The sequence below is a fragment of the Bacillus rossius genome, chromosome 1, assembly GCF_032445375.1.
Source record: "Bacillus rossius redtenbacheri isolate Brsri chromosome 1, Brsri_v3, whole genome shotgun sequence".
Classification (NCBI taxonomy): domain Eukaryota; kingdom Metazoa; phylum Arthropoda; class Insecta; order Phasmatodea; family Bacillidae; genus Bacillus; species Bacillus rossius.
The window spans coordinates 363,701,249-363,715,066 of NC_086330.1; positions in this window are offsets into that span (position 1 = coordinate 363,701,249).

Genomic DNA, 13,818 nt, shown 5'->3' on the forward strand with positions numbered 1-13,818 from the left:
TTTTGTTGTACCAGATACAGTTTTTTTATAGACAGTTGGTACTGGGACTTACATGTATTTCCACCTCCCCTTTCATTATCAAAGTTTTATTACAGTTTAGTATGTATTTTGGCCTGAAGACTATTAAGATGTTAAGTATTTTCTATAGATCATAAATTATATATTAACAAAGTAAGTGTGCATGTTTTTCATAAAGATATTGTAATAGCTTGAAGAATAAAAAGCTTAGTAACAATGCTGTTCAGTTATATTTTAACCAAGCAAGATGGTAGGTACTGCATTTGTGTTATTGAAAATAATTGAGAGTTCTAGAAATATAAGAGTACATACATCTCCCAGTCGTAGGACAAAAAAATGTTTTTTGTGTGTGTATCTATGAGTACCAACCCATGAGTACTCGTGCATTTATCTTTGTATATATGTAGTACATCTCCCTAAATAGTCTTAACATCATTTATTTTCTGTAAATATATAATATGAGTTGTAATAAAATTTTCATTTCATAACATGTTTTTAAATAAGTACCTAAACTCATAAGTTTTTTATGCTAATAGAAAGTTAGGGCACATGGTAATAGTTTATAAAATTTTGATAAGTTATGTTCTGCTGATCTTTGTATTCTGCTCAATATGTTTCACACCATGTAAACATGTCATCATTTTATTTATATTATAATATACTTATGTAAGTATCTTAAGTGACGCCGTCCCCGCTACCTCTGACTATTTAGACGTGATTTTTGTTCAGTTCGTGATCTCAGGGAAGGTTCGGCCTTGTGGCTAGAGGTAGGGGTCAACACAGTAGGGCCCCCCGAGCTGTTATGGCCACTCGGGACGCCTGAATAATAACACAAAGCTTCTGAAGATAGTTGGTGAATTTAATACAGCACAGCCCAATACATGGTGCTGCCCGTTCTGGCCGTAACGGTTTGCCCGACGCGACTAGTCACACGCGCAGCTCACTTCCTCAGTGGCGGCTCACGATTTTTATGCGCGTGAGGGGCTGACTCGTACACGTGATGCGATAGTTACAAAAATACACTCTGACATGGCACACGATATCTTGACGCACAATACACTACACTATTACCTAACTCTAAATAAACTGGGCTAGCAGCACGTAGGCCCGTGTCTCCGGCGACTCTACGTGGTGTCTAGGTGTGTCCCAGGGACTGAATCGTTAATTAAGTTAAGTACCTCATGGTAAAATTAGGCCGACCGCGGAACTGTACGTGAAAGGTTGAAAAGAAATTACACTATTGAAAACTACATGTCGGTGAAAGCAAAGGTTGAAGGTTCCGCGTTGCGCGCAGGCTGCCGGCCTGGTTGAGTTCTCGAAGGACACTGACGGTGTCGCCGCGCGCGACCCCCCTCCCCCGCCAGCCCTCCCCCGCCAGCCCTCCCGCGGAAACGTGTGAATTTCGCGGGAAACTGAACCGGCCAGGTTCGGGACAAATCGCACAGTGAAACATGATTTTGCAAAGACTTAATTATTAATTAATGGAAAATAGTGTTTAATAAAACCTGTGGAAAACATAATTAAAATAATTTGTTGTAGTGCGGCGGAGGGACATGCCACACCCGGCCGGATCCTTCCGCCGGTGCAGCACTCGTTGCATGGTGTTCGCCTCGTCGCACGCACAGCACTTTGATGCGCGCACGAGCGCGTTCGGTGCACACGTTTTTACGAGACGTTGATGAGGCATAGCGGTCTATGCGACAGAGGAGCATTGGCGGTCGGCGTCAAAGATTATGTAAAATATTATTTTAATTGATAACATGTATTATTTGATGTATTTTTAATTGTAAAAAAGTGGCTTGTCCAATACCATTGTGTATATTTCACTATACAGGAATAATCTGGATTGGATGCAAATAAACAAAATAGCAAACCAAAACCTAACTGAATTAGCCCTCATTTCCTGCTCCTAAGACTGTTCAAGCACGTGTTTAATCACACACATAATGTCTCGTGCATGATTACAGCTCACTCTCATTGTATGCATAAAAAAAAATTATTTAGAATAATACACAACACTTATTCTTTCCACAAATGATACATTTGACAGACTGTGTAATAGCATGCCATGAAGGAAGATATCTACACAATTTTTCAAGATTTTGTTGTACCAGTTGTATGTAATTCCATTAGTTATATTAAAATCCCTACATTGCAAATTAAAGAGTTACTGGACATTACATACTGAACATTGACAAGGGTATTCACTTGTGAGAGTAATGCAATACACTGTATTTTTGTACCAATGTTCAGCAGGGAAAACTTTTTCAGTTCAGTTAAAATTTATTTTTCAAAAGAGCAGTTACCGTTACATTCTATAGAACTGGTCTATTTTTCTGAAATTCGGTGGTGGTGTTCCTGATTTGGTGGTATTGCGAAAGTGCATAACTTAGTATAGTATTATGGGTATGGTCATAATTTCAACCTTTCTCATTATTCAAACAATAGTCGCAAATGATTTAGCATTGTTTGTTAATTTGTTATAAATTTGTTTTACAGACAATATTTTGTACCTATGTGTGGTGACTGTGGATTAGTGATGATTTGATGTAATTATGGGTCAGAAATTATTTCAAAACACTTAAGTAACTTTTCCTTTCAGTTTTAAATACCACTCTGACATGAACAAATAATATAGTGACAATTTTGCCCTGCATTAATTGTAGAGGGGGAAAATAGTGTTAAGTGCATCAGAATATTTTGTTGCTCCAGATATGGTTTTTTATTCCCAGTTAGTACAACAAATTAACTGCACTTCCTAGGTGTATTTCCACCTTTCCCCTTCCATTTTGTAAAATTTTTACAGTTTCCTTTGTATTTTCGGTTAAAGACCATTAAGATGTTTAATATTTTCTGTAGGTCATAAATTATATATTAACCAAGTAGTATGTATAACTGTGTGACAAAGGCCACTAGGAAACTAATTACGTATTAAAAATAAGACAAACATACAGATACAGATCGGTACTTGTAGAAAGTAAACACACGCACACAGTTCGGATGACATTTTTGTGCGGAAGCGCGGTCGCAATGGTTTTGCTAACTTAAGCAAGCTTCATCTGTTGAGTAAATGTGTCGTACAAACTGTGTGTTTTTGCTTTCTACAAGTACCGATCTGTGAGTACTTGTGTGTCTGTCTTATTTTTATTATGAAAGTAGTATGTTTGTTTTTCATGAAGATAATGTGACTGCTTGGAAAAAAGAAATCCTAGGTAACAACATACCTAGTCATCGTTGAAACAAGCAAACTGCATCTGTATTATTGAAACTATACAGAAGTTCCTTTATTATGTCTTGATTATCAATAGTGAAAAGGTTATGGAATGGGAGGAAATGTGTTATCTCAATATATGCAAAATACAATATAAATATAATGAAATGAAGTACGATGTTAAAAGGTTGCAGTGAATGCAAAATCTAAAACAGTACGGACAACTGTTAAGTCCAGGATAATAGCTGGCGGAGTGTAAGAACAATTTATTAGTGTCACTCTGCTTCCCAAAGGGTCACACTAACTCAATGACCAAAATTTTTAAACCTTCCACCCACATGCTTGCACCTACAAATTTTGGAGAAATCTTAATAGCTTTTTTTACAGCTGCATTCTGACTTATAAGTGTTTTAAAAACAAACATCAATGTTGATTATTAATATTATTTTTCCATTCTTTATCACATTACTTGGTAAGTTTTCAAATTCTACTTTTTCTGATCAACCAGGCATTCTAGGTGGTGGTGGTCGTCTGGAGCTAAACATTTTTGGGGACCTAATTTTGACAAAAAGTACTTTGGGTGGCAGCTTAGATAAACACGTAATAAATATTTGGTATAAAAATTATAAGTTCAGAAGAAGAGTGTGGGAAAAGTAGGGAGAATGCTTGCCACCGGGCACTTCTGTACCCAATTGCAGCTATGATGATGATGATGATGATAATCATCCACAGCTTGCAACACTCCCCGGCATTCATTTGCTGATCATCCAAAGTACTACAAATAAGAGAAATGGTGGAATGGAATGGCCTGTAGCAACTGTTAAACAATTTTTTCTTAGGCAAACTTTTCACTGCAATTTTATTTTGCGACATAGTTTAAGCTCTTGTTATAGTTAGTTTCACAGAAATTGATACTTTTACACAAACTGTTACTTTATTTTCGTAGCTTGGCGTAGTCAGTTAGCGGAAATTTTGTACATAGGAGAGTTATTAGACTACTGTGTCTAATTAAACACTCTATATATATATATATATCCCGGAAAAAAGCATTAAAATATTAGCATTATGAATCACGATTTTCAATAGCGCGTAGTTGACCGACGTTATTAAATTATGAAAATAATCTTTCAAAACAATAACAAACATAACCTATCACACATCAACATAAGCCATTTTCTTGAAATGTGCACATAAATTCTTTATAACGTTGTAAAAATGTTTTATAATACCTACATCTCTCCTCGAGTTTTTTAAAAAAGCTGCAAAGTATGTGTAACTATCATTTAAATGCAATTAACTAAAAAAAGGTCATAAAGCACAATGTTAAAACCGGACCACTGTCTTGAGGCGCCAACGGCAGATTCATGAACTAAATGAGAGAACATAGCAACGAGACCCCCGCAGGTACAGGCGGTGAGCATCACAAATAATACCGGAACCATGACATTGCCGGAGTTCGCAGGACAAGCGCACGAGGATCCCGGCAAGTTCACGCGGACTTGTCGCGATCGTCTGACCCGGTTCGCAGTGCCGCTCAACGAGTGGACTGAACGAGTCAGCGAGTGGTTGCGGGGGAGCGCTCTCGACTGGTGGGGAATGATTGGCGAATTTGAGATGGAGTGGGACGACTTCGTGGTCCGATTCGAAGGGCGCTTCGACGGCGCACACGCACGCACGCAGTGTCAGCGCACGCTATTCTGCCATCCCCAGGCCGCCGATGAGGACGTGGAGACGTTTATACGCAACAAAGTCCGGTAACACAAGCGTCTGGTCCCAGGAGGCCACATCGGCGCAGCTTTGGGAGTAGTCGTGGAGTTAATGGTCCCCGAGCTACGGCCGTTCCTGCGGAGCGCCACCGGACGGGGTTAGAGGACTTCTTACAACTGGCAAAAGAGGTGGATCATGACCTGCGCAGCCTGCGCCGACAGAGGAGCTCCCCGGCGCAGCGACGAGGGACGTACATCGCGGAAATGACGACACCTGAGGACGCGCTTGCAGTAGTCTCCTATGTACCGCAGGCACAGTCACAAGGCCCACTCAGGCAAAAAGAAGGGGCGCAGGAGCGCGGCAACCCATCACCTAGCAGTCAGAACCAGGGCAACCAACGGACTCAGCGTGACAAGCGCAGAAGCGCGAAATCGGAAGGCCAACGAGACAGGGCACCGCGCTGCAAGTACTGCCGGACGGAAGAGTACCACTGGCATGACGTCTGCCCTACCAGGTCTGCATTATGGCAGACTCTCAGGACCGAGCGATCCACGGCGGGAAACGCCAACTAGGGGGTGATGCACCGGCTGGCTGCCGCCCCTGGACCCCGTGTCCAGCCCCAACTGAGGTACCAAGGCGCCCCATCAGGACGGAGGGGTATGACCAGCGCCACCCGTCAACGGCCCGCACCAGGTCGCCGGCGAGCTACACCAGCCACCGGGTGCCCCCGGCGACCCCGACAGCACCTGCGGTGCCTCCTGATGTACCGGCGTACCCCGTCAGGACGGACGGGGGTGACCAGCACCACACGTCAGCGGCCCGTACCAGGTCGCCGGCGAGCTACACCAGCCACCAGGTGCCCCCGGCGACCACAGCAGCACCTGCGGTGCCGCCTAAAGCACCGGCGTACCCCGTCAGGACGGACGGGTATGACCAGCGCCACCCATCAGCGGCCCGCACTAGGTCGCCGGCGAACTACACCAGCCACCGGGTGCCCCCGGCGTCCCCGACAGCACCTGCGGTGACTAGTGATGCACCGGCGTACGCCGTCAGGACGGACGGGGGTGACCAGCGCCACCCGTCAGCAGCCCACACCAGGTCGCCGGCGAGCTACACCAGCCACCGGGTACCCCGGCGACCCCGACAGCACCTGCGGTGACTCGTGATGCACCGGCGTACGCCGTCAGGACGGACGGGGGTGACCAGCGCCTCACGTCAGCGGCCCGCACCAGGTCGCCGGCGAGCTACACCAACCAGCCGGGTGCCCCCGGCGACCACGGCAGCACCTGCGGTGCCTCCTAATGCACCGGCGTACCCCGTCAGGACGGACGGGGATGACCAGCGCCACACGTCAGTGGCCCGCACCAGGTTGCCGGCGAGCTACACCAGCCACCGGGTGCCCCCGGCGACCACGGCAGCACCTGCGGTGCCTCCTAATGCAACGGCGTACCCCGTCAGGACGGACGGGGATGACCAACGCCGCCCGTCAGCGTCCCGCACCAGGTCGCCGGCGAGCTACACCAGGCACCGGGTGCGCCCGGCGACCATGGCAGCACCTGCGGTGCGTCCAATTGCACCGGCGTACGCCGTCAGGACGGACGGGGATGATGAACACCACCTGTAAGCGGCCCGCACCATGTCGCCGGCGAACTACACCAGCCACCGGGTGCCCCCGGCGACCACGGCAGCACCTGCGGTGCCTCCTAATGCACTGGCGTACCCCGTCAGGACGGATGGGGATGACCAGCGCCACACGTCAGCGGCCCGCACCAGGTCGCCGGCGAGCTACACCAGCCACCGGGTGACCCCAGCGACCACGGCAGCACCTGCGGTGCCTCCAAATGCACCAGCGTACGCCGTCAGGACGGACGGGGATGACCAACGTCACCCGTCAGCGGCCCACACCAGGTCGCCGGCGAGCTACACCAGCCACCGGGTGCCCCCGGCGACCCCGAAAGCACCTGCGGTGACTCGTGAATCACCGGCGTCCGTCGCCAGGACGGACAGGGGTGACCAGCGCCACACGTCAGCGGCCCGCACTAAGTCGCCGGCGAGCTACACCAGCCACCGGGTGCCCCCGGCAACAACGAAAGCACCTGCGGTGCCCCTAATGCACCGGCGTACCCCGTCAGGACGGACGGGGATGACCAACGCCGCCCGTCAGCGTCCCGCACCAGGTCGCCGGCGAGCTACACCAGGCACCGGGTGCGCCCGGCGACCATGGCAGCACCTGCGGTGCGTCCAATTGCACCGGCGTACGCCGTCAGGACGGACGGGGATGATGAACACCACCTGTAAGCGGCCCGCACCATGTCGCCGGCGAGCTACACCAGCCACCGGGTGCCCCCGGCGACCACGGCAGCACCTGCGGTGCCTCCTAATGCACTGGCGTACCCCGTCAGGACGGATGGGGATGACCAGCGCCACACGTCAGCGGCCCGCACCAGGTCGCCGGCGAGCTACACCAGCCACCGGGTGACCCCAGCGACCACGGCAGCACCTGCGGTGCCTCCAAATGCACCGGCGTACGCCGTCAGGACGGACGGGGATGACCAACGTCACCCGTCAGCGGCCCACACCAGGTCGCCGGCGAGCTACACCAGCCACCGGGTGCCCCCGGCGACCCCGAAAGCACCTGCGGTGACTCGTGAATCACCGGCGTCCGTCGCCAGGACGGACGGGGGTGACCAGCGCCACACGTCAGCGGCCCGCACTAGGTCGCCGGCGAGCTACACCAGCCACCGGGTGCCCCCGGCAACAACGAAAGCACCTGCGGTGCCCCTAATGCACCGGCGTACCCCGTCAGGACGGACGGGGATGATGAACACCACCTGTAAGCGGCCCGCACCATGTCGCCGGCGAGCTACACCAGCCACCGGGTGCCCCTGGCGACCACAGCAGCACCTGTGGTGCCTCCTAATGCACCGGCGTACCCCGTCAGTACGGACAAGGATGACCAGCGGCCAGCACCAGGTCGCCGGCGTGCTACACCAGCCACCGGGTGCCCCCGGCGACCACGGCAGCACCTGCGGTGCCCCAAATGCACCGGCGTACCCCGTCAGGACGGACGGGGATGACCAACGCCACCCGTCAGCGGCCCGCAACAGGTCGCCTGTGAGCTACACCAGCCACCGAGTGCCCCCGGCGACGCCGACAGTACCTGCGGTGACTCGTGATGCACCGGCGTACGCCGTCAGGACGGACGGGGGTGACCAGCGCCACACGTCAGCGGCCCGCACCAGGTCGCCGACGAGCTACACCAGCCACCGGGTGCCCCCGGCGACCACGGCAGCACCTGCGGTGCCTCCTAATGCACCGGCGTACCCCGTCAGGACGGACGGGGATGACCAACGCCGCCGGTCAGCGTCCCGCACCAGGTCGCCGGCGAGCTACACCAGGCACCGGGTGCCCCCGGCGACCACGGCAGCACCTGCGGTGCGTCCAAATGCACCGGCGTACGCCGTCAGGACGGACGGGGATGATGAACACCACCTGTAAGGGGCCCGCACCATGTCGCCGGCGAGCTACACCAGCCACCGGGTGCCCCCACGACCACGGCAGCACCTGCGGTGACTAGTGATGCACCGGCGTACCCCGTCAGGACGGATGGGGATGACCAGTGCCACACGTCAGCGGCCCGCACCAGGTCGCCGGCGAGCTACACCAGCCACCGGGTGCCCCCAGCGACCACGGCAGCACCTGCGGTGCCTCCAAATGCACCGGTGTACGCCGTCAGGACAGACGGGGATGACCAATGCCACCCGTCAGCGGCCCCAACCAGGTCGCCGGCGAGCTACACCAGCCACCGGGTGCCCCCGGCGACTACGGCAGCATCTGCGGTGCCTCCTAATGCACCGGCGTACCCCGTCAGGACGGACGGGGGTGACCAGCGCCACACGTCAGCAGTCCGCACCAGGTCGCCGACGATCTACACCAGCCACCGGGTGCCCCCGGCGACCACGGCAGCACCTGCGGTGCCTCCTAATGCACCGGCGTACCCCGTCAGGACGGACGGGGATGACCAACGCCGCAGGTCAGCGTCCCGCACCAGGTCGCCGGCGAGCTACACCAGGCACCGGGTGCCCCCGGCGACCACGGCAGCACCTGCGGTGCGTCCAAATGCACCGGCGTACGCTGTCAGGACGGACGGGGATGATGAACACCACCTGTAAGCGGCCCGCACCATGTCGCCGGCGAGCTACACCAGCCACCGGGTGCCCCCGGCGACCACGGCAGCACCTGCGGTGACTAGTGATGCACCGGCGTACCCCGTCAGGACGGATGGGGATGACCAGCACCACACATCAGCGGCCCGCACCAGGTCGCCGGCGAGCTACACCAGCCACCGGGTGCCCCCAGCGACCACGGCAGCACCTGCGGTGCCTCCAAATGCACCGGCGTACGCCGTCAGGACGGACGGGGATGACCAACGCCACCCGTCAGCGGCCCGCACCAGGTCGCCGGCGAGCTACACCAGCCACCGAGTGCCCCCGGCGACTACGGCAGCATCTGCGGTGCCTCCTAATGCACCGGCGTACCCCGTCAGGACAGACGGGGATGACCAACACCACCCGTCAGCGGCCCGCACCAGGTCGCCGGCGAGATACACCAGCCACCGGGTGCCCCCGGCGACCCCGACAGCACCTGCGGTGACTCGTGATGCACCGGCGTACGCCGCCAGGACGGACGGGGGTGACCAGCGCCACACGTCAGCGGCCCGCACCAGGTCGCCGGCGAGCTACACCAGCCACGGATTGCCCCCGGCGACAACGGCAGCACCTGCGGGGCCTCCTAATGCACCGGCGTACCCCGTCAGGACGGACGGGGTAGACCAACGCCACCCGTCAGCGGCCCGCACCAGGTCGCTGGCGAGCTACACCAGCCACCGGGTGCCCCCGGCGACTACGGCAGCATCTGTTGTGCCTCCGAATGCACCGGCGTACCCCGTCAGGACGGACAAGGATGACCAGCGGCCAGCACCAGGTCGCCGGCGATATACACCAGCCACCGGGTGCCCCTGGCGACTACGGCAGCACCTGTTGTTATGCAAGCCAAGAGGGGATGGGGACCGTCCTATACCAGGTAGGGGAAAAATAGGAACGCCGGGTAGTGGAGTACGCCAGCGCCAAGTTCGGCAAGCCCGAGCGGCGGTACCATGTGAACGAACAGGAGTGCATGGCCGTCGTTTGGGCGATGCGGCGGTACCGACACCACCTGGAGGGTTCGTCGTTTCACATTGAGGACAGACAGTCAGTGTCTAAGCTGGCTGGATTCCGCCCAAGGCCGCAAGTCGAAGTTCACGCGGTGGGCACTCATGCTCCAGAGCTTCGACTTCGCGGTCGAGCATGTGAAGGGGCAGGACAACCAGCTCGCTGACGAGCTGTCACGTCACCCCGACCCTAGGTCCACTTTCCAGGATGACCACAGTTGGGAGGGGCTACTACCCCCACCAGGTACCCTACCTGTCGCTGCCGGGGAGGAGGCACCAACGGTGTTGTGCGCCGTGACCACGCCCACGGACATTGCCCCAATCCAGGTGTTCGAGACCCTCACTGCCCTAGTGGGGGCCGTGCAGCATGCCCAGCAGGCGGACAAGGCCACTCAGACCGAAGTGCAGGCGGGTGAGGTGACAGTACACCCCTACCACCGGGTAATAGACAGAGTGCTACAGACACGGGTGCCTGGCGACATGGAGGCATGGCGTCTCTACGTACCCGGGTGCGCACGAGCTGGCGTGCTACATTTTCACCACGACCATGACTTGGCTGGCCACCCCGGGGCAGACCAGACGCTGACGGACATCCGCAAAATATTTCATTGGCCAAGCATCACCCGCGACATTAGGGGTTATGTGCGACAGTGTCAGCGCTGCCAACAGCGGAAGGCGCGGCGGATGGACGGAGTGGAGCAACAGCGCCCCCGTCGACCCCGTGACCCGTTCCACACACTGGCACTTGACATCATGGGGCCATATCCCCAGACCACTCGGAGCAAAAGATTTTTAGTGGTCATCACGGACATCTTCACAAGGTGGGTTGAGGCCTTCCCAGTGTCCAATGTGCGAGCTGGGACCATAGCGGCTCTACTGGACCAGGAAATTTTCCCGTGCTATGGCTTCGCGAGGGTACTACTGACAGACAATGGGTGTCAATTCAGTGGGAAGCGCTGGCGAGCTGACTGTCGTTGGTGGGGCCTAGACCACCACACCACTCCTGTCTATCACCCCCAGGCCAATCCGACCGAGCGTCGGAACCAAGAAGTAAAAGCACAGTTAAGATTGCGCCTGGGGGACGACCATTCTAAGTGGGATGTACATATACACAAGTTACTGTATTGTCTTAGGCGCCGTACGAATGCCGTCACAGGCCACAGCCCGGCCGAGCTGCTGTATGGACAGAACCTCGCCCTACCAGGGGAGTGCCGGATGACAGCGGCCATCACGGAAACTCTAATCCGTCCGGAGATCGAGGAAGGGAGGGAACAGGCCAGGCAACAGCAAAACCAATTCCTATCGGAGCACACACCACAGACCAGTCACTCCCCAACGCCCCTACAACCTGGACAGTGGGTGTACGTGAGGCAGCACCATCTGTCATCGGTAGCTCGCAATTTCTGTGCAGGGCTGGCTCCCAAGTGGTCGGAGCCAAGGGAAGTGCTCTGAAAATCCAGACCCACGTCATACGCGGTCCGTACCCCCCGAGGACGGCCTGCCAAGGTCCACAGGGATGACCTGCGGTTGGTAGCACCCGGGGTAATGGAAGGCATGTCACCAGGGCCCAACTCGAGGGTGCCTCAATCAGAGGGCCAGCAGGTAACGAACCAGCAGGTTCTGCCAAAGGGCACCACCCCACCATCTGATGTTAACACGGGACTTGAGCCGATACATATTGCCCCCCCCCCCCCCCCAAACAGGAAACTCCAACTGCCGGTACACTGAGCCCTCCGATCGACACCGCGGGTGGCTCCCATCAGGACTCCCCGATATGGCAACAGAATGACGAGGAGGAGACAGAGGAATGGGATGAGCAATAATGGATGCTGAACATGAGCTTGGTAGATGCCAACCCCCAGATGTCTGTCGACGAGTCTGGTGATGAGTCAGAAGAGGGGGAGGAAGGAACTAACATTGGGGGAAGGTACCCATCACGCACGTGGCGGGCTCCAGTCCGGACGTGCTGTCTAGACGAACATGACTCCATGGATATCACGCCCCCAGGCGAGCCCGGGAAATACATAATTGAGGATGTCACCCCCCCCCCCCCCCGGACGAACTTGAGAGAGACCAAGTTAGCCATGCCTACACCCTGGCCGAACCTGGGACATCCATAATTGAGGATGTCACACACCCCCCCCCCGGACGAGCCTGAGAAAGACCAGGTTAGCCAGGCCTAAACCCTGGCCGAGCACTCCCCTGGACGAGACTGAGGACAATACCTCGGACAAGTTCTTGCCCCTGGAGGGGTGCCTCCCGCCGAACATCACACCCGAGCAAGCGGCAGCCCCCTCCCCTCCACTGCGGCCAAAGAGAACCTGCAGGGCTCCGGTTCACCTTGCTGAGTACGAATGGACCAATCATCAGGGCCAGGCCAGGGACCCTACAGTGCCACCACAGTGCAACTCAATGGAGCTAATCCACATCAAAACATCACTGCCCCTACTGAGGGGGAACGAGCATAGTGAGGGAGGCACACAGTTATTTTCTTGTTTGAAGAGGGATACTCAGGGCCTAGAATCTCACCCCAGGCATAGTACACCACCCCAGTGCAGCGCTTTGAATGCATCACTCCCGTGCGATCATTTATTAATTAAAACTTATTTTATAATAATAATAATTTTGGTCATATGCATGTGTGCACTTATTTTCGAAGCGGGGATAGGGACCATCCTGAACCGACAGATGCCAAACTGCTTTTGTTGAGGAAAGTGCAGGTTTGCCAATTTGATATACAAGATCCCTTTCAATTATCAAAGCACCAGAAACGTATTTTCACATTAGAAGCTATAAGTATATGTAAATGATATATATTTTCTCGTCTTTTGACAACCCCCCCCTCCCTGAAATTTTAATGACGCAGTCTGCGTCGTTACCCTCCTTGTGGGCACCCCTGGTTATTGACGGTATTCCGAAGATCAATCCCAGACGGCGTTAGAGCCGAGGCAGTTCCTCCAGACAGCCCGAGGGGAGATGTTTGCACGTGGGTTTTGATTTCCGGGGGTGGTCGCGGCGGAAGACGAGCCAGGCGGTGCTGGTCCGCCGGATGATCCGGGGAGGCTGGAGGGGCGGGGAAGGGCGCTACCTGTCAGCTGCGCCGCAATAAAGGGGGCGGCCTCAGATAAAGGGGGGCATTTGACGCCAGCCGATAGTGCGCCTCTTAGTCGCACAGGCCGCGATGCCTCTCCGACGCCTCTCAAAGCCGTGTGCCACGAACACGCCCGCGCGTGCAACATGGTGCAACGAGTGTGAGTGCACCGAACGACCCGCAGCTAGCACCACTACCAGCCACCTCGGCGGGAGCACTCCGCCGGGTGTGGCAATGTGCTTCCGCCGGACTATATCATTCAAGGGCACATGTTTTCTCTCACGGACATAAGCTATATAATGTATATTTCATCAAATGTTTTAATTGTTAATGCAATTGTTCAACGTGCGAACAGGTCCTAAACTTGGCCGCGTCTGTTTCCCGCGCGCTGCGCTTCTGGCGTGCAATTGGCAGGCCTGCTGTAGCGCTGTGCTACACGAGCGAGTCAGTATCCACCGGGAGCTCGGAGAGGCTGGTCGTCTTCGCGCAACGTTTAGAGGCCACCTTCGCGCCAACTCCGCAACCTCATTTAGATCGTGAGTTACAACACCACTGGCCGTGCATCACCGCGCAGGTCTTAGC